We start from the raw sequence: 22,210 nt of genomic DNA on the forward strand, positions 1-22,210 counted from the left end.
CAACCTTGTAGGGAAAACAAAAATGCAGATTGATCTTGGGCTTTATTAGAGTCTTTCACCCACGTTTCCCCACTTGAAGCACTTTGCAATCAAAAGATTTTGGAGTGGACTATTTCCATCTCTGAGCCTTCACCCAGCGTTACACTAAGAGGGGAAGATGATTACAGAAGCCCTGTAGTACCAGCATAAGTCAGAATCAACCCATATCCATCGTCTGTGTGATTAGACAATTCATTTTTTTGAAACATTATAATCTCAATTTGAAATCTTTAGTCATAACTTTTGAGGATAAACTTGCTATCTCAGTACTCTGACACCCACAAAACCTTCTGAGCCAAGTGTTCAACAAAAACCTCAACCCCACATTTTACTTCTAGGATATCTCCAAACTTCTGATGTGAAAATGAAAGTTGTTCTTTGCCTAATCAATTCATTCATTCATTCAACAGTATTTATTGAGCACTTACTGTGTGCAGAGCACTGTACTAAGTGCTTGGGAAGTACAAGTTGGCAACAAATAGCGACGGTCCCTACCCAACAGTGGGCTCACAGTCTAGAAGGGGGAGAGAGACAACAGAACAAAACATATTAACAAAATAAATAAATAAATAGAATGACTATGTACAAATAAAATAAATAGAATAATAAATATGTACAAACATATATATATATATACAGGTGCTGTATATATATATATATATATATACAGCAGAAGGAGGTAACGTGGGGGGATGGGGAGAGGGAGGAGCAGGAGAGGAAGGAGGGGGCTCAGTCTGGGAAGGCCTCCTGGAGGAGGTGAGCTCTCAGTAGGGCTTTGAAGGGAGGAAGAGAGCGAGCTGGGCGGATGTGCAGAGGGAGGGCATTCCAGGCCAGGGGGATGATGTGGGCCGGGGGTCGACGGCAGGACAGGTGAGAACGAGGCACAGTGAGGAGGTTAGTGGCAGAGGACCGGAGGGTGCGGGCTGGGCTGTAGAAGGAAAGAAGGGAGGTGAGGTGGGGGGGGGGGGGGGGGGGGGGGGGCGGGGCGAGGTGATGGAGAGCCCTGAAGCCGAGAGTGAGGAGTTTTTGCCTGATGCATAGGTTGATTGGTAGCCAGTGGGGATTTTTGAGGAGGAGAGTAACATGCCCAGACCGTTTCTGCACAAAGACGATCCAGGCAGCAGCGTGAAGTATGGATTGAAGTGGGGAGAGACAGGAGGATGGGACATCGGAGAGGAGGCTGATGCAGTAATCCAGTCGGGATAGGATGAGAGATTGAACAGGCGGGGTAGCAGTTTGGATGGAGAGGAAAGGGTGGATCTTGGCAATGTTGCGGAGGTGAGACTGGCAGGTTTTGGTGATGGATTGGATGTGAGGGGTGAACGAGAGAGCGGAGTAAAAGATCAATCAATAAATCAATCACATTTATTGAGAACTTACTGTGTGCAGAGCACTGTACTAAGCGCTTGGGAAGTACAAGCTGGTAACACATAGAGACGGTCCCTACCCAACAGTGGGCTCACAGTCTAGAAGGAAGAGACAGAGAACAATACAAAACATATTAACAAAATAAAATAAATAGAATAGATATGCACAAGTAAAATAAATAAATAGAGTAATAAATACATACAAACATATATACATATATACAGATGACAAAGATGACACCAAGGTTGCAGGCCTGTGAGATGGGAAGGATGGAAGTGCCATCAACAGTGATGGAAAAGTCAGGGAGAGGGCAGGGTTTGGGAGGGAAGATAAGGAGTTCAGTCTTGGACATGTTGAGTTTTGGATGGCGGGCAGACATCCAGATGGAGATGTCCTGAAGGCAGGAGGAGATGCGAGCCTGGAGGGAGGGGGAGAGAGCAGGGGCAGAGATGTAGATCTGGGTGTCATCAGCGTAGAGATGATAGTTGAAGCCGTGGGAGCGAATGAGGTCACCAAGGGAGTGCGTGTAGATCGAGAACAGAAGGGGACCAAGCACTGAACCTTGGGGAACCCCCACAGTAAGGGGATGGGAGGGGGAGGAGGAGCCCACAAAAGAGACTGAGAATGAACAGCCAGAGAGATAAGAGGAGAACCAGGAGAGGACAGAGTCTGGGAAGCCAAGGTTGGATAGCTTGTTGAGAGGAAGGGGGTGGTCCACAGTGTCGAAGGCAGCTGAGAGGTCGAGGAGGATTAGGATAGAGTATGAGCCGTTGGATTTGGCAAGCAGGAGGTTATTGGTGACCTTTGAGAGGGCAGTTTCCTTGGAACGTAGGGGACGGCAGCCCGATTTGGGGGGATTGAGGAGAGAGTTAGCGTTGAGGAATTCGAGGCAGCATATGTAGACAACTCATTCAAGTAGTTTGGAAAGGAATGGTAGGAGGGAGATAGGGCCATAACTAGAAGGTGAGGCGGGGTCAGGAGAGGGTTTTTTTAGGATGGGAGAGACGTGGGCATGTTTGAAGGCAGAGGGGAAGGAACCAGTAGAGAGTGAGTTGTTGAAGATGGAAGTTACGGAAGGGAGAAGGGACAGAGCGAGAGATTTCATAAGATGAGAGGGAATAGGGTCTGAAGCACAGGTGGCCGGAGTAGCACTTGAGAGGAGGGAGGAGATCTCCTCTGAGGATACTGCTGGGAAGGATGGGAGAGTAGCGGAGAGAGTTGACAGCTGAGGGTTTGGAGAAGGTTGGGGGAGTGACTTTGGGGAGCTCAGACCTGATGGATTTAATTTTATTAATGAAGTAGGAGGTCAGATCGTTGGGGGTGAGGGAAGGAGGAGGGGGAGGAACCGGGGGCCTGAGAAGGGAGTTAAATGTATGGAAGAGCTGACGGGGATGATGGGCATGGGTGTCAATAAGGGAGGAGAAATAGTTTTGTCTGGCAGAGGAAAAGGCAGAGTTAAGGCAGGAAAGGATAAACTTGAAGTGAACAAGGTTGGCATGGTGTTTAGACTTTCTCCAGCAGCGTTTGGCAGCTCGAGCATAAGAGCAAAGGAGCAAAGAGCAAAGAGCAAAGGAGGCAGACAGTGACAGTGATCCAGTGTGGGTTAGTGGTATGAGAGTGGTGAAGGGAAAGGGGAGCGAGTGAGTCGAGCTGAGTAGAGAAGGTAGAGTTGAGAGCAGTAATCTGATCACCAAGATTGGGTAGAGAGGAAAGGGAGGCGAAGTGGGGTGTTAGGTGCTCAGAAAGATGGATGGGGTCAAGAGAGCGGAGGTCTCTGTGAGGAAGTAGTATAGATTTACAGGGGAAAAGAGTGTGAGTGAGGAGGCAGGTGAGAAGGTTACGATCAGAGAGAGGGATTTCAGAGTTGGTGAGGGTGGAGACAGTGCAGCAGTAGGAGATGATGAGGTCGAGGGTGTGACCAAGTTGGTGAGTGGGCGAGGTGGAGTGGAGCAAGAGTTTGGCAGTGTCAAGGAGAGATAGAAGGCGGGCGGCAGAGGAGTCACCAGGGATATCCATGTGGATGTTGAAGTCTCTGAGGATCAGAGTGGGCATGGAAAAGGAGAGAAGGAAGGTGAGGAAGGGGTCAAAATCATTAAAATCAATACCACCTCCCACCTTGTTTCTCACTGGGGAGAATTTTGAATTTTCTTTTGCCTTTCAATCTCAGTACAGGAAGTCTTCGGCTTCGCTGTTTCCAGCTTAGTTGAGTGGAAAGAGCACAAGCCTGGGAGTTCAAGGACCTGAGTTCTAATTCTGAAAGCCATTTGCCTGCTATGTGACCTAGGGCAGGTCATTAAACTTCTTTGGGCCTCAGCTTTCTCATCTGTAAAATGGGATTGAAATTCCTGTTCTCCCTCCTCGCTAGACTGTGAATGCCAAGTGGGACAGGAACTATGTTCAACCTGATTATCTCATATCTCTTACATTGCTTGGCACATAGCATAGTAAGCACTTAATAAATACCACAGTTATCATTATTATTGCTTTAAAATGGTCATCTTGTCTCAGCTTTCCAACACGTCTGATGTGGCATTACAACACTAGCCTACTTGGGGATCGGGGATAGAGTGCTGAAAGCCAGAGAGAAATAGGGTTTCGCATTGTAAATCTGAAGAATGACTGAAATACTATGAGCAGTAGTTCAGGTTCCATCTCATGTGAATTTCTGAAAGCTTCTTCCAGTAATCATAAAGACTTTGACAGAGGGCTATTTTACTATGATCAAAGCTTCCTCCTCAGTTCTAAATTTCAATCCCACTTTGGAACAGGTAGAGTCCTGTTTGCATAGTGGTACCTTCTACTGAATGAGAAGCAGAATGCCCTAGTGTAAAGAGCCCAGGCCTGGGTGTCAGAGGACCTGGGTTCTAATCCCAGCTCCATTACTCATGTACTATATGACCTTTGGCAAGTCATTTAACTTCTCTGTGACTCAGTTACCTCATCTGTAAAATGGGGATTATGACTGTAAGCCCCATGTGGGACATGGACTGTGTCCATCCTGATTAGTTTTTATCTATCCTGACACTTAATGTAGTGTCTGGCTGTAGTAAGTGTTCAACAAATATCATTAAAAATAAATAAACAAAGAAAAAATTCTGGAATACCCAAGTTAGAAAGAAACTGAGGGACCAGGGAAGACTTTCCCAGATTATGGATGAGAAATTTTCCATTGAAGAAATCCTAAACCTTTGCTGGGATTCTTGAATGGCAGGCTGGTACAGTAGCCCTGTTTACCTTCCTTGCCTTTCTTGGCTTCTCCAAGAGCACCTGCCTGGAAAAATAGCAAATTCATAGTCAACTGCAAAATCTCCACTCTGACAATCAATCAATCAGTCAATCAATATGATTTCTTTAGCATTTATTGTGTGAACAGCACTGTGCAAATGCTTGAAGATACTTTTTAATTGTACTTGTTAAGCATTTACTATGTGCCAGGCACTGTACGCAACACTGGAGTGTATACAAATTAATCAGGTTGGACATAGTCCCTGTCCCACATTGGGACACACAGTCTAAGAAGGAGAGAGTAGGATTTAATCCCCAATTTACAGTTGAGGAAACTGAGATGGAGAGAAGTTAAGTTACTTGTCAAAAGTCACATAGGAGACAAGTGGTAGAGTTGGGATTTGAACCCAGTTGACTTCCAGGTCTGTGCTCTTTCCACTGATTCATGCTCCTTCCCTTTTGATGATAAGGATTACAACTTTTACTAAATGCTTAGGAGATCGTCATCCACTGAAGACACTTGAAATGAACAAGCCCAAGGATAAGTGGCTGAAGGATTCAAAACGCTTTGGGGAATGAAAATAAATAAGTGACTGGAAGCACCAGCATCAACTTCATAGAAAAAAAAAAATCAATACTTTCTGGGGCAGTCCTAAATCACACGATGAACTTCCCTGCACTGTTCTGCACCATTTCTCAAGTAAACCCTCTTCTTAGGCACACCTGTCTCTGCTAACTCCATTAGCACAAATAGGTACATAAACCAGCCCTGTTGACTTTTGCTTCATTAGCAACTCAGGGGGAAGGGGAAAAATGAGTCCTTTTCCACTCAGGGATAAGATCAAGAGAGGAAGGAATTTTAATTTTTCAAGACTATAAGAGGTTATTAAAACCAAACCAGGGTAAACATGATGCTGAAATGTCATTGAGATATAGTGTCTCTTCAAATGTAGAGTGGCAGCTAGGAATATTTTCCCATTGCTCTTTAGGGAAAGCCTCACTAACTTGTCTGCAACGGGGAGAGAAGGCCTAGCTTAAATATCACTCTCTCCAGCTCCACAGGCCCTTATGCTTGGCCATTTGCAGGCTTTTCCTTACTGGTCTTCCTACCTTCATCTCTCATTCCATTTTAATTATAACAGTAATATCAATGGCATTTGTTAAGCACTTACTAGGTCAAACCACGGTACTAAGCATTGGGGTAGATCCAAGATAATCAGGTTGGATACAGACTCTGTCCCACATGGGATTCACAGTCTAAGTGGGAGGAAGAATAGGTATTGAATCCCCATTTTACGGAGGAGGAAACTTGAGGCAGAGAGAAATTATGTGACTTGCCTAGATTACATAGCAGACTATTATCATGTGGTGGAAACAGGATTAGAACTCTGATCCCCTCACTTCCAGGCTGGTGTTCTTTCCTCTAGGCCACACTGCTTCAGTTTTCAAAATCACCTCATTAAAGCATTGCTTTGATCCAGTCACTTCCTCCTTTGAATTACTGAAGCTCTCAATTTCTCAGCATCTCATGGAATCAGGGGTGTAGAACTGAAAGGGACCTCAAGATGCCACATTGTCTATCCCTCAGCCTTTGAAGCACCAGGGCACTTCATTGGCTATTATTATTTCAATGATTTCTGGGAGTGTATTTTGCACAACCTCTTCAGTAACATCTTCTGATGGTTCAGCTCCCTAACAATTTCAAAGTTCTTCCTTTGGTACAACCACATTTTCTCCTAGATCAATTTCAACTTGTTTTCTTTTGTTTGGTACCTTGCGATTTATAATGATCTTGATGCATTGTTCCTTCGAAGCAGAATCATCAATACAGAGAGGTTTCTAGATAAACCTCTCAAAGAATTTCAATGATTCCTGTAGTTGTTTGAGCTGGAAGAGTTTACCAGGGAATTAAAAATGTCTTATGGCATCAGTTTCCTGGTCCCTTGCCTCATTCAAAAACATAGCAGCCTAGAATAGTTTGATCGCCATGGGAAACACCTCACAGCTCTGCTTTCCTCCAGGGGTAAATGTTAATGTTGTGATAGTCAAAGGTGTTGTGTGCAGGGAATGTGTCTACCAACTCTGTTGTACTGTAATCTCCAAAGTGCTTAGTACAGTATCTGAACACAGTAAGTGCTCAGTAAATACAATTGATTGATTGCTTGAAGATGCACAATGTAATCCTTTCTCCATAAACCTTCATATAGAATTGAAGACGTTCAATTGTGTAGTGATGCCCAATCTTTTGTCAGGCTGTGAGAGCTGCCATGGAAGTCACCTAAAAGTGCTGAACATGTGACAATCACTTTTGTAAATGCTGGGGTAAATAGAAGTTAATCAGGTCAGACAAAGTCCTCTTCCCATATGGGACTCACAGTCTAAGAAGGAGAACAAGTATTGAAGCCTCATGTGTCAGATGAGAAAACTAAGGTATAAAGAAGTTAAGTGACTTGCCCAAGTAACACAACAGGCAAGTGACAGAGATGAAATTAAACCCCAGGTTCTCTGGTTCCCAGACCTGTGCTAATTCTACTAGGCCATTCCTCATTTAGTTTCTCAAGCAGTTTCAACAATGTCACCTTAGGGTCACTCTCAGTATCAAGTAATGAGAGGACCACTAGGACTGAGGTATTGGGATCAATCAGTCAATCAATTGTATTTACTGAGAGATTACTGTGTGCAGCTCACTGTACTAAGCTGCTTGGGACACTACAGTATAGCAGAGTTGGTAAACTCATTGTGGGCAGTTAGTATGTCTGTTTACTGTTATGTTATACTCAAGTGCTTAGTACAGTGCTCTGCACACAGTAAGCACTCAAATATGACAATGAATGAGCCATTAATTACAACAGTGCTAATGAAAACACAACTTTGCTAGAGGGGACATGTCAGGAGAACGGTTGACAAACAGATATTCAAATGGTGGTACTGCAGAAAAATGAAGTGGGAGATACACAAGAGTGGGTGTGTGAAGTGCAGCCCGCCGTTGGGTAGGGAGCCTCTCTATATGTTGCCTATTTCTACTTCCCAAGTGCTTAGTACAGTGCTCTGCACACAGTAAGCACTCAATAAATACGATTGAATGAATGAATGAAAGTGCAGACTCTAGCACCATGACGTAAACCGTAAGATGTGGCAATGGTAGCAGCTCACCTTGCCTGCCGGCCAGGAATTAAAAAAAAAAGACTTGGGTAAATAAGATACTTTTGGAGACAGAGAGGGTTACTGCAATGAGTATATAAATCAGAGCATTAGTGGACAATCTTTACATGCTTACTGTGTGTATGAAATGTTAGGTCAGTCACCAATTTTCCTTTTCAGCCACCCCAGTTCGTGTGGGTAGGATTCGACATAGGTGCCTTCTCAGTATATATATACATATATATTTATAATAAGTTTATATATAATATGAATTCTCAAAAAAATTGGTTAGATTCTTTTTAACTCCTCAGAAGGGGACAACCTAATTCAAGTTGTGGAGCACTTATTAGTTTTGTTTAAGATATCTCACCAAACGGTAATTCCACTGTGGGGTAGATAGCTCTAAAATACTGTTTCTTCTTCGTTCTATGACACCAGTTTAAGAGATTTTGGACCACGTCTTCCTGTTCTTTATCCAATCCCAAAGGAAAGCAGCAAGACCTAGAGGAAAGAGCATTCATTCATTTTTATTCATATTTATTCATAATTTAATCATATTTATTGAGCATTTACTGCCTGCAAAGCACTGTACTAAGCACTTGGGAAAGTACAATGCAACAATAAAGAGCGACAATCCCTACCCACAAAGAGCTCACCTGGGCTATAATTCTGGCACTGCTAATTGCTAGCTGTGTGACCTTGGGCACATCACTTCACTTTTCTATGCCTCAGTTTCCTCAACTGTAAAATGGGGATTAAATACTTCTTCTCCCTCTTACTTAGACTGTGAGCCCTGTGTGGGACAGGGCAGGGACTATATCAACCTAATTAAGCCGTGACCAGCTCTTTGAACGGTGTTTGACTCAAAGTAAGCACTTAACAAATACCATAAAAAAAAAGAATAAGGGACTGGGAGCTAGGAGACCTAGGTTTTAATCCCAACTCCTCCATTTTCCTGGTATGATCCTAGGCAAGTCACTTCATCTCTTCTTCCGTTCCCTCAGCTGTAAAATTAGGATAATATACTTTGTTTCCCTCCTTCATAAATTGTGAACCTTGCATAGGACAGGGACTGTGTCCCTGTGACACAGGGACTTTGTCTCATCAGATTCTCTTGTGTCTATCCCAGTGCTTAGCCCAGTGTAAGTGCTTAAAAATAACATCGTAATGATTATTAGAATCCTTTTAACAATTTTCACTGATGCAGAAAGGTTTAGTGCCTCTTGGGAGCCTAGTTTCAATAAATTCACACCCATATGAAAAATAGAAGCCCAGTGGACTCTTTCCAGTGTCTCAGGGCAGAGGGTCTATTTTTCCATTACAAGGATATCTATAAGGAATCACTTCCATTAATGCACTCCACTAATGGCAATGCATGGGAGGAAAATTGTAGTTTGATTTAGTTTAGAAACACTGAGATATTGGCCAGATAATCACATTAAAGTGACCCCTTTTATGGCTGAGCTGTTTGATTTTATGTCAGCATGTTTCAATTTCCCTCATTTTTATGTTCATATATAGGTCTTCAGTCTAATGTATGTATTAGCCAGTGTAAAGGTTAAATAGATTGTTTTAACATTTCAGGAACCAGATCATAGATGTGCACAAATCCCTCAAATGCTAAGAGATGCATTTTAAGTAGGCGAGAAGAGGAGGTGAGAGAAACACTTCTCATATTTATAAGGTTTTTAATTTTTTTTAAAGTGTTGCTTTCCTTAAGCACTATTTGTGAAACAGATCCCATGTCTTTGATGATGTAGAGGAAAGGAGCAGATGGCCTAGGTCACCTGATTTCATGGACTGGTAGAAGCCAAATCTTTGTAGAAAAGGCTCAAGAGTCAGATCCTGCTTAATAGACATCATTTTGGAAGAGAATCAAGGGAGGGCATTGGGAGGGAAAAGAAAAGAAGGACAGGACTAAAAATAGCATAAAGAACCATTCAAATTCTGGGCTTGTGTCTCCCTTGCACAAAGAATTCTCATTTCAATATTCCTCAAATCATTTGGTATATTTTAGTCCTTAATTCATCTTCTTTATATCTTTTCCTTTCCCTGATAAGTTTTTGAGACGCCTTTGAAAGAAAGCCTAATATTACACGGATAAGATGTGATTAGCAATCCCCCAACCCCTTACCCAAGGCTGGAAATCCTTTGCCTCATAAGACTTGGTCACTTTCTTCTTCTGATCTTGAGAGATTACTCTGTGGGATTGTTTGGGTGGAGGTGTAGGGATGGGGAGGGTGAATGTAACTTGTCTCTTTAAATCTTTTCACCTGTCTTTTCATTTTCCCATATTTAAATATTCTGGTCAATTTTAAGACTTAATAATGATGAATAAGATTAAGATTTGGGTTTAATAAGAGTGCTGAGAAAAGATTTTTCATTCCAGTGAAGGTAGGTCGCCACTAAAATTGAATTGGCACCCAGCCTTGAAGCAGGGGCTGAGTAGAAATGTGCACCCGCCTCTCAGAAGATTTTAATTTTCAGAATAGATATAGACTCCTATTGGCAGCTGATGACTGAGAATGTTGTAAGGGCAATGCTCTCATAAAGAGCCCTGAAAGGGCTCTGAAGTTTAATCCTGCCCAGTCTGCCCTGAAACAGAGGGGCCCAGAATTAAAATACCTGAAGCAATTGTGATCTGGCTTCTTTTGGATCAGGGACAAAATTGGGCCCAGTCCGGTTCGGGTAGCCAAAGATGGGATGCAATTTGTACTTTGTAGTCACTTGTATACAATCACCCTAGTCTCTCTGTCCATAGAGGCTTCAGGGTAGGCCCATGGAGAAGATGACCAAACAGTATACGCTAAAGGACAAAACCAAAGGCCTGGAGTGGTCCTGAGGAGTCTTGACGTGGGAGCTTCCCAAATTCGGAACACTATTTCACTGTCTAATCTGAATCTGGTTCCCATGGTGGGTTGCCTCTATTTGTGTGTGAGCCAGGTGATCAGAATACTGGTTATTCTGGATTGTTTTTGTCAATAGGAGCTGAGGGAGATAAAAAACAGGAAAGGCCATTTGCCACTGAAAGACCTCAGAAGACCAAACTCCTTCCATCTAATACCTTAAGCTGGTGGGTTGTGGAATATTGTCATGGAGCAGTGGAAAAAGGAAGAAAGGTGATTTGGTTTAGAAGTTATTTTGCCATGCTCAGGTCCTTCCCATACCCCTGCTCTGCCTTTCTTTTTCATCATTCTCTGTTGTTTTGGGTGGTTTTGCCCCCTCTGTTCTTTTCTGCAGCTCTCTCCTCACTGCTGATTTTCACTGTGTTCTGTGTTTTTCTCCACCAACCCCCACTCCATTTTTCACTGCCTGACTGGGACTTGGGAGAAAGAAAGAAGTGGGATACTGCTTTCCCCATCGATGAGCTTGTGGCTCAATCAATGGTACATTTAGAGCACTTACCATGCAAAGAGCACTGTACTAAGCACTTGGGAAAGTACAGAACAACAGAGTTGTTAGATGCAATCCCTGGCCACAAGGAAATTACAGTCTAAAGGGATCCTGCCCTCTGGATTCATTCTGTTCCTTTCTAGGACATTGGATTTGTTTCCAGTTTACAATGTGTGGAGGGACTCAGACATCAGGGCCTGGGACTGGGGATTGCAGTGACAAAGCCAATGGCCCTAAAGAGGTGATAATTAGTGAGGTTATTCAGGTAATTAGTGAGGTTATTCAGGTAATTAGTGAATAATTCATGCATTCATTTGTGAATTTTTTAGCTATATCAGAAGTCAGGACTTTTGATCTGACCATTTATATCTTGCCTGTCTCCAATTCTGGCCACAAAACACTTGGAAACTGTGCAAATGTGGGGAACAGGAGGGAGATAAAGCTGAGTGCTGGGTAAGGAGCCTGTTGAAGGTTCAAGCACTCTTCTGGGAGAAGGTGGTAAGGAAATGAATAGAGGGAAGAGTGGGAGAGAGAGTCTATTAGAGAACCTGAAACTTTTCAGAGTATCCCCATGCAGACCAGGAAAGGAAATGGGGACATGGACCGTGGCAAGGTCTTTGTGAAATCTGGAATCCATCCACGGAAGCTAAATGGGCCCCTGATGTGGGTGGCAATGAGTTGTCCATTCAGCGAAGCCCAAATAACGTCAGTTCAGCTGAGTATCATCCTGCTGGCCTAGTTCAAGACAGCTCAGTCAGCAGCATGAAACAGTTTGGAGTGTGGGGGATGTTCAGGTTTATTTAAAACTAACAGGAAGTTACCTCAACCTCCTTGCATAACTTTTTGGAAGCTTGTACAGAATGGTCCAGCTAGGAGGATTCCAAAAATCTTTGGGAAAGGGCCTCTTAAAAGCATGTGCCCAGCCAAATCTTGCTGAATTGAACAAGCTACTAGCAAGGTGTCACTTATGGACTTTGGGTGGTTAATATGATGATGATCATCATCATCATCATTATCATCAATGGTATTTGTTATCACCAATGGCTTTTGTTGAGTATGTTCTGTATGCAGAACACTAAGCATTTGAGAGAGTACAATAGAATTGGTAGAAACAATCCCGGCTCTGAATTTGACATTGAATACACTACTCCAGTAGCCTGAAGGACATGCCTTCAGGACATCTCCATCTGGATGTCTGCCCGCCACCTAAAACTCAACATGTCCAAGACTGAACTCCTTGTCTTCCCTCCCAAACCCTGCCCTCTCCCTGACTTTCCCATCACTGTTGACGGCACTAGCATCCTTCCAGTCTCACAAGCCCGCAACCTTGGTGTCATCCTCGACTCCACTCTCTCATTCACCCCTCACATCCAAGCCATCACCAAAACCTGCCAGTCTCGGCTCCGTAACATTGCCAAGATCCACCCTTTCCTCTCCATCATCATCATCATCATCATCATCATCATCAATCGTATTTATTGAGCGCTTACTGTGTGCAGAGCACTGTACTAAGCGCTTGGGAAGTACAAGTTGGCAACATATAGAGACAGTCCCTACCCAACAGTGGGCTCACAGTCTAAAAGGAGTGGGCTCACAGTCTAAAAACTCCATCCAAACCGCTACCCTGCTCGTTCAAGCTCTCATCCTATCCTGTCTGGACTACTGCATCAGCCTCCTCTCTGATCTCCCATCCTCATGTCTCTCCCCACTTCAATCCATACTTCATGCCGCTGCCTGGTTTGTCTTTGTCCAGAAATGCTCTGGGCATGTTACTCCCCTCCTCAAAAATCTCCAGTGGCTACCAATCAATCTGTGCATCAGGCAGAAACTCCTCACCCTAGGCTTCAAGGCTGTCCATCACCTTGCCCCCTCCTACCTCACCTCCCTTCTCTCCTTCTCCAGCCCAGCCCACACCCTCCTCTCCTCTGCCACTAATCTCCTCACCGTGCCTCATTCTTGCCTGTCCCGCCATCGATCCCCGGCCCACGTCATCCCCCTGGCCTGGAATGCCCTCCCTCTGCCCATCCACCAAGCTAGCTCTCTTCCTCCCTTCAAGGCCCTACTGAGAGCTCACCTCCTCCAGGAGGCCTTCCCAGACTGAGCTCCCTCCTTCCTCTCCCCCTCGTCCCCCTCTCCATCCCCACCATCTTTCCTCCTTCCCTTCCCCACAGCACCTGTATATATGTATATATGTTTGTACATATTTATTACTCTGTTTATTTATTTATTTTACTTGTACATATCTATTCTATTTATTTTATTTTGTTAATATGTTTGGTTTTGTTCTCTGTCTCCCCCTTCTAGACTGTGAGCCCACTGTTGGGTAGGTACTATCGCTATATGTTGCCACCGTGTACTTCCCAAGCGCTTAGTACAGTGCTCTGCACACAGTAAGCACTCAATAAATATGATTGATTGATTGATTGTTGTATCTCACAGCTCTGTTCTCTCCTTTTCCTAAGAAACTCCTTCAGAACAATTTAGGTACTTGGGGAAGCTCATACTTTTAGATCACTAAACCCATTCTGCCCTAAATTGTCCTGTTGTTGGAGAGCTGTACCACAACCAGAGAAGGATTTGCACATAGCGAAAGGAAGGCCAGGACCGTGAGCTTTGTAGGACCTCATCCATGAAATTCCCATCCTAAAGATTATCCTGTCCTGGGTGACCCAGGGTCCTGCTTCAGAGGTAAATTCCTGAGTGTGTGTGTGCATATGTGTGTATTTGGGTTTGTATGAGAGAATATTAAGTGGGGGAAAAAAAAGAAACAGAATTGAGAGAGAGAGATTTGTAAAATGGGGAGAAAATACCTGTTCTTCCTCTTTTTAAAATTATCAGCACCAAATGGGACAGGAACTGAGTCCCATCTGATTACCATTTCTAGCCCAGAACTTTAGCACAGTGCTTGGTACATAGTAAGTGCTTACAGAATCTTCTCCTTCCTCTTCTTCTACTTTGTCGTCTTCTCCTCCTCCCTCTTCCTCCTTCTCCTGTTCCTTCTCCTCCTTCTTCTCCTGTTACTCTAGTGGACAGCGCAGTGCTTTGTCCAGAGTAAGCATTGAACAGATACCATCATCATTATTAGTCGTAGACACAGAAAGAAATAATGTATGCATCTATGTGTCTGTTTGTGTGCTTGTGCATGTGCGTGTACATGCATATGAGACAGAATCTTGTCACTTTTCCTCATACCCTTCTTCCCCCAGGACTGAAATCTCTTTTCTTGGGAGAGTTTCTAATTTGGTCCAAATCAGTAATAGCTGCAAAGCACATGTGATGACTTGCTCTCTGCCACTTTTCTATCCAGTGTAATTGCTGCCAGGGAATCCCTCAAACTTTGGAGATGCAGCCCCCTTCAGAGGTGCCTGTGGGGACAGACATGGTGGGCCTCACCTCGTTGTCTTCCTGTGGTGTGGTCCGTGGGGAAGAGAGTGCTTTCAGAAATGGGGCTGTGTATGCTCATGACCCCAACCTGCATCACAGTCAATCAATCAATTAATCAGTCATTTTTATTGAGCACTTATTGCATGCAGAGCACTGTACTAAGCACTTGGGAGAGTACAGTAAAACAGAATTGGTTGCCAAAAGACCTTTTGTATAGGCTCTGGGCTTGTCCAACTTTCTACATAACATCTTCTCAGAGCTCCCATAAACCTCTGAACATTTGTGCAGAAAGCCACTGAAACTGGGAGGGTGTGGGGAGTGGGAGAGATGGTTGTCTAGTTTTTGTTATTATTTTTGGGTGGATATTTTTGTAACATATTTTTGAGATTAAGTTCAATTAGGAAACAGATGGCCCCAAAATATTACCAATGTTATCTGATGGGTAGCAAATTACTGACTTCATTATGTAAATAATTAAAATTTATATTTATACCTGATCATCCAAATGAGGGTGAAACTACCAATTTCAGGGTTGGTTATGATTCCTGGGAAAAAGCCAACCCATAAGACAGTTATTTTTTTGTTCCAACCTCGGTGATTCTTTTGGGACCTTGGGGAAGTTGGCGATTCTGGAAATGGAGAGAAGGGAGTGGAATAAACAGCCTCAACCTTCTCCCAGACTGACCAACCCAGGGCTGTTGGACTGCAGGAAAAAATTAGGCAAAATTCACTTGTCATGACTATACTGTAAGCTTGTTGTGGGTAGGGAATGTGTCTGTTTATTGTTATATCGTACTCTCCCAAGCACTTAGGTCAATGCTCTGCACACAGTAAGTGTTCAGTAAACATGACTGATTGAATGAATGAATGTTTCCTCCAAACCTAAGTTATTCTGAATAGAAATAAGTAAAACATTCTATTCTGTATAGTGAGTGTCTTCCATTCTCATCCCCATCACTCTCCTTCTGGAGCAGAACATGGCAGGTGTTTGCACACTCCACCATAACCAGAAGGAAAGCAAAATTCAACCACAGATGAGGGGATGCTCCAACGGTATTATTTCTCAGTGTGTCATGGAAAGAACTTTCTCGTCATCTCAAGTTCGGATGATTGGGGCAGTTTCCCTGTTTTCTGGAACCCCCCCCATCATCATCATCATCATCATCATCATCATCATCATCATCATCATCATCATCTCCAAATTTGCCTCAGAGCACCTACATCACTGAGTGAGGCACTGAATGCTTCAGATAGGCAGAATAAATTCAGTAGACACAGTCTCTGCCTTCAAGCAGCTCAAAGGCTAAAAGGAAGACAAACCTGGAAATGATTAGAAAAGGAACATTGAAGATTCCAATTCTGACAGTTAGACACTCATTTCTGTAGCTCTCAGGACTGGAAATTCCCCAGCTTCTCTAGGGAAGCTTTCTCTTACAAAGCAAAAAGTTCAACTTTTGGTCTAACCACGGGCTTTCAGACTTGAACTTTTCTTCCATCTGCAAAGTTCTGCCCTTTGCCCCAGAATCCTTCTTCATTTTTCTGGGAAACTGTCAGTGCCTTATTTGTAGGCAAATACACCAGGCTCGTGTCTCCTTGACCAAGTCACGAGAAGGTTTGAATGCATCAGCTGTCATCCTTCTGCTGAGTAGCTTGTTGCAAAAGATCTCCCTTTTCCTTGACTGTCAATAGCAGTCCCAGCAGCTTTTTTCTTTGATAAAATTAACCTTGGAGCTAGAAACAACAGACACTGCTTTGATTTCATCAGCTCTCACATCTAAAGAGACATGATCACTTAACAGGAATGAATAGGACATGCCATCCACCAAGACAGTTAATTTAATAGACATTTCAGTTTCACCCTGGAAGCTCTTTAAGAGTCATTTCACTTCAAATTCTGTTTGGCTTGGGGTCAAACAACTCCAAAGGGCACAGAAGCCCAAAGCTGGGTGAGTTCAGGTTTGGCTAAATCCAGGAGTCTCATTTTGCAGTCACAGCACAGAGAAACTCCAGGCTTATTTTCTGTTTCAAACATAGGACCCTCATGCGGAGAAGAGAGGAGAGTCATTACCTGGTTAGGTCTTAGCATCCATCTCTGCCCCCTCCAAGCCATATCCCCATCTACCCCAGGCTTGGAGAAAACTCAGTTTCTATGGGACAACCCTCCATCAAAGCTGCCTGGGGGATTAATTACACTTTCCTAACTCTGTAACATAGGTAGATGGCAATGTCTTTTATCCCCACAGCCTGGATATAAGGAATTATTGATCATATTTTACATTTGCTAAGGGCTTCTCAAAGACAATCAGCACTCCTGAACCCCCCCACTGATAAACAAAGACCACTTGAGGTACCTTGTCAGATGTTTTATTAACATGTAAATAAGTGCTGTGGGACCACATGTGAACAAAGGGTGCAAATCCAAGTGCAAGTGTCACGCAGAAGGGAATGGGGAGGGGGTGGTGAGGAAATGAAGGCTTAGTCCGGGAAGGTCTCTGGGAGGAGATGTGCTTTTGATAAGGCTTTGAAGGTGGGGAGAGTGATTAAAAGGGAGAGAGAGTTCCAAGCCAAAGGGAGGGTGTGGGTGGGTTTTTTTTTTCTTATGGTATTTGTTAAGGGCTTACTATGTGTCATTCACTGTGTCATTCGCTGGGGTAGATACAAGTCAATCAGTTTGAACACGGAGGAAAATGAGGTACAGTGAGTAGGTTGGCATTAGAGAAGTGAAGTGTGTATGCTGGGCTGTAGTTAGAAATCCGAGAGGTAAGGTAGATGAGGGCTAGGTGATCTAATGTTTAAAAGCAAATGGTAAGAACTTTCTGCTTGACGCCGAGGTGGATGGGCCACCAATGGAGGTTCTTGAAAAGTGGGGAAACATGGACTGAATGGTTTTGTGAAAAAACTATTCACGCATCAGAGTGAAGTAAGAACCCAAGTGGGAAGAGACAGGGGGCAGAGAGGTCAGCAGGGAGGCTGATGCAACAGTCAACATGGGATAGGATAAGTGCTTGGATCAGTATAGTAATTATTTTGATGGAAAGGAAAGGGCAGATTTTAGAAATGTACTAGTGACGTACAGCCCATGTTATACTAGGCACTGGGAGATAATATACAGGTGGGAATTAGAGGCTCACAATCTGAGTCACTGGCCCTCTCCAACTTTCCACATAACTCCTTCCCAGAGGTCTTGCAGGATGTTTTCCTATAAAGACTAAGTTGTTCCCCAGACCTGGAATGGATTGTAACTGCTCATTGTGGGCGAGGATGCTGTTTATCCACTCTGTTACATTGTACTCTCCCAAGCACTTAAGGCAATACTTTGCAAACAGTAAGCGCTCAGTAAACACCATTGATCGATTGCTGGATTGAATGTAAAGCTAAGATCTTGGGAGAAACTTGGTTCACTACTTCTTAAGCACTCTGATTCTTTTCCCGCATAAGTAAACCTTAGGCACTTTAATACTCACCCCACTCTAGCCCCACCGCATTTATGAACAAATCCCTATATTCTGCCATTACCCCTATCTCTTTCAGTCTGTCTCCCCCACTGAACTGTAAACTCCTTCAGAGCAGGAATCCTGTCTAACAGCTCTTTTGCATTGCACTCTCCCAAACACTTAGCACAGGACTATGTGCACAGTAAGTGCTCCACAAATGCCACTGATTGATTAACAGGTTTCTTGCCCTCAAGGAGTTATAGTCTAAAGGGGGAGAAGGATAGATATAAAATATTTGCAAATAGTGGGAGTAGGTGGAAAAAAGGCTATAACAGCTGTTAGTACTAACATAACCAGGCACTATATTGCACATTCATATAAAGATAGCTCTTGCTGTGTTGATGTGTTCGCCCATACAGAGCTTGTCTCTGTTTTCAATCCTCCTCTTGTTATTCTGATTGTCACAAAGGCTCTGCTCAAGGAGAGCAAGCCCTCTCCTGACTGCTGCCTGCCAGATTGTCTAATGGAGTGAGAACATAACAGTCCTACTGCTCTATCATATTGTTTAAGAGAAGAGATAACTGTTACTTAATTTTTTTTCTGCCCTCCTAACTTGCATTTCCCCCTTTCTGTTCAACATGCAACAAGTTTGCTAACCCTATTGCCTTCTGTTCTTTCCACATGCCTCATCCAGGAAAGCTGTTTTGCTGTGACTATAGCTTTGACACTTGTGAGCTAACTGCATGTTAGGACCTTGTGGTTGCAAATCTTGTCCCTCCATTCGATGCTGAGTATAGTTTGTAGGAGGCAAAGGAGAAATACCACAAAAAACTGGATGTGAGCCTTATGGTAGTTCAGGTCTCAAGCCTTAGAAAAGGTTGGACTCTCCTATCACTTCATTATCCTTCAATTTTATTTGGAAACTGACTCCCTGTTGTCACCAAAATCTATCTGTCAATCTCCCTAAAGTCATGCTGGTTTTTTCTATTCTTTTTTCTGTTTTGTCTATTCATGTATCACTAGAGAGTGAACTGCCTAGGTACTGCAAAATATAGCAAGCCATGCACGACCTGAATAGTAATGTGTTTTAAGACCAAAATGCATCCCAGTAGATATGATCTTTACTGAGTGGCAAATACGGATATTATCAATCAACAGTCTTCATTGAGTTAGATCCTTGAGGACAGAAAATGTGACTGCCAACTCTGTTGTACTGGACTCTCCCAAGTGCTTAATGCAGTCATCACCATCATAATCATCATCAGTGATATTTGCTGAGTGCTTACTGTGTTCAGAGTACTGTACTAAGCACTTGGGAGAGTACAACACAATTGAGTTGGTCGACACAATTCTGCCCACTCTGAGCCTACAGTCTAGAAGTGGAAACAGGCAGCTCTTTGTGGGCAGGAAACATGTCTACCAACTCTGTTATATTTTACTCTCTCAAGCAAATAGTACAGTGCCCTGCACACAGTAAGTGCTCAACATACACAACCGATTCATTAAATAAAAAATTTATAATACATAATTTATAGATATGTACATAAGTGCTGTGGGGCTAAGAATGAGGCAAATATTAAATACCCAAAGTTCACAGGTCCAAGTGCATTGATGACACAGAAGGGAGAGAAAGCTGGGTAAAAGAGGACTTAATTGTGGAAGGCTTTCTGGAGAAGATGTAACCTTAATTAAGGCTAAAACACTCAACACACAGTATGAGCTCAATCATCATCATCATCATCAATCGTATTTATTGAGCGCTTACTGTGTGCAGAGCACTGTACTAAGCACTTGGGAAGTACAAGTTGGCAACATATAGAGACAGTCCCTACCCAACAGTGGGCTCACAGTCTAAAAGGGGGAGACAGAGAACAAAACCAAACATACTAACAAAATAAAATAAATAGAATAGATATGTACAAGTAAAATAAATAAATAGAGTAACAAATATGTACAAACATATATACATACATATAGGTGCAGTGGGGAAGGGAAGGAGGTGAGATGGGGGGGATGGAGAGGGGGACGAGGGGGAGAGGAAGGAAGGGGCTCAGTCTGGGAAGGCCTCCTGGAGTAGGTGAGCTCTCAGTAGGGCCTTGAAGGAAGGAAGAGAACTAGCTTGGCAGATGGGCAGAGGGAGGGTATTCCAGGCCCAGGGGATGATGTGGGCCAGGGGTTGATGGCGGGACAGGTGAGAACGAGGTACGGTGAGGAGATTAGCGGCAGAGGAGCAGAGGGTGCGGGGTGGGCTGTAGAAGGAGAGAAGGGAGGTGAGGTAGGAGGGGGCGAGGTGATGGACAGCCTTGTTAATTACCACTGATTGATTGTGGAGCACTATGTTAAGTGTTTGGAAAAGAACAGTACAATAAATTTGGTAAACACAATCCCTGTCCTCAAGAAGCTTATAATGTTACAAAAGCAATAGACAGCTTCAGCTGAACTGCGCATTTGATAGCTCTGAGAGATTCACCAAGACTTTAGGCATGATGTGCTTGATGATAATAACAGTAACAATGATAATGATGGTATTTGTTAAGCACTTACTATGTGCCAGGCACTGTTCTAAGTGCTGGGGCGGATACAAGCAAATTGGGTTGGACACAGTCTCTGTCCCACGTGGGGCTCACAGTCTGAATCCCCATTTTACAGATGAGGGAACTGAGGCCCAGAAAAGTGAAGTGACTGGCCCAAGGTCACACAACAGACAAGTGACTGAGTCGGGATTAGACTGACTCCCACGCCTGTGCTGTAGCCACTGTGCCCCGCTGCTTCTCTGATCTGACAGTATGGTCAGTCAAGTTAGAGTTGATCGCACCTCTCCAAACCCTTTCCCTGTTATCATCATTGGAGTAAAGCAGGGAAATGTAGAAAGTTCAGTGTAGATCAACATATTCTACTCTGCTTTACTTGAGAATGCAACAAAGGACCTTGAGTCATACGTTTCCAATACCTCAGGAAATCCTTCCTGGCTACAAGCTACAAGGATCATCAGAAGTATGAGAGAGGCATCCGAGATCACTGTTCTCAGAAAGAAAGTGACTTGCTCCAGAACACCCAGCAGGCAAGTGATGGAGCCAGGATTAGAACCCAGGGCCTCTGACTTCCGGGCCCATGCATCCTATCCCTAAGCCATGCTGCTTCCCAGGTTCAACAATGTTGAGAGAGCAATACCCTGTGGAAGCATAGTGGTCTGGGCCTTGTATTAGTCCATTGCCCTTCAAACTGTCCCCTCTAAGCCTGCTTGATTGTCTCCTAACCATCTTAAGTGACCAAAAGTAATACTGGTGACTAGAATCCCTAGACATGGTAGAATACAAAGGGGATGGAATGTAATGGACCTTTGGGTCTGAAATCCATTTTGTCTGGGCAAGTTGCCATTTACTCAAATCTCGCGCGTCATATATCCTCCCCTCCTTTGTTTCATCCTGTCCAGGTGTCTGCCTCATTGGGGAGCTTGGCATGTCAAGGCCTTAAAACAGGATTGGGCCATTCCTTTCTAGAAAAGTCAGGACCCCTGGCTGACTTATCAGTAGTAGTAGTGCTCATCTGGTCTCTATAAGGAAGAGAATCAAGCAGGGCCAAGAAATTACCCTGAGTAGAAACTGATAGCTGCTTGCCCTAGACTATATATCTTGTATCATGCTCTTTGATGACGTGAAAAGCTTGGATGCTGTACCAAATATATTTAAAGAAACTCTATATTGCTCGGAATTTAGCTGTTTTTGGCTCGGAGAGGAAACTCTGTCAACTAGCACTAGCACTGGTAGATATAAACTTGTCTCTGACATACTCGCTTGAACACAGAGAAGAGTCTTGGAAGTTTTCTTCTAAGCACGAACAAGTGTAGAAATGCAACTCACTTGTGTGGAGGGAATAAGAGGCTGAAGCTTGTTGTGGGCAGGGAGTGTGCTTAGTACAGGGCCTTGCGTGCAGTAAGCAATCAATAAATATGATTGATTGATTGATTGAGGTTCAATACACAACTCTGGTTCCTTCTCCTTCTCAGCTCTCTTTGAAGCTTATTTGTTTAACCCTTTCTTCAAGCCCTCTATCCTATAAACTCCTTATTGTCAGGGAACCCGTCTACTACTTCTCTTGTACTGTACTCTCCAAAACGCTTAGTATAGTATTCAGCACACAGAAAGTGCTTAATAAATACCATTGATTGGTGAATTAAGAAGATAACTTCAACTATTGAGACCTGATTTTGTTCCCTGCTTCACTGC

This window comes from Tachyglossus aculeatus, chromosome 4, assembly GCF_015852505.1.
Source record: "Tachyglossus aculeatus isolate mTacAcu1 chromosome 4, mTacAcu1.pri, whole genome shotgun sequence".
Classification (NCBI taxonomy): domain Eukaryota; kingdom Metazoa; phylum Chordata; class Mammalia; order Monotremata; family Tachyglossidae; genus Tachyglossus; species Tachyglossus aculeatus.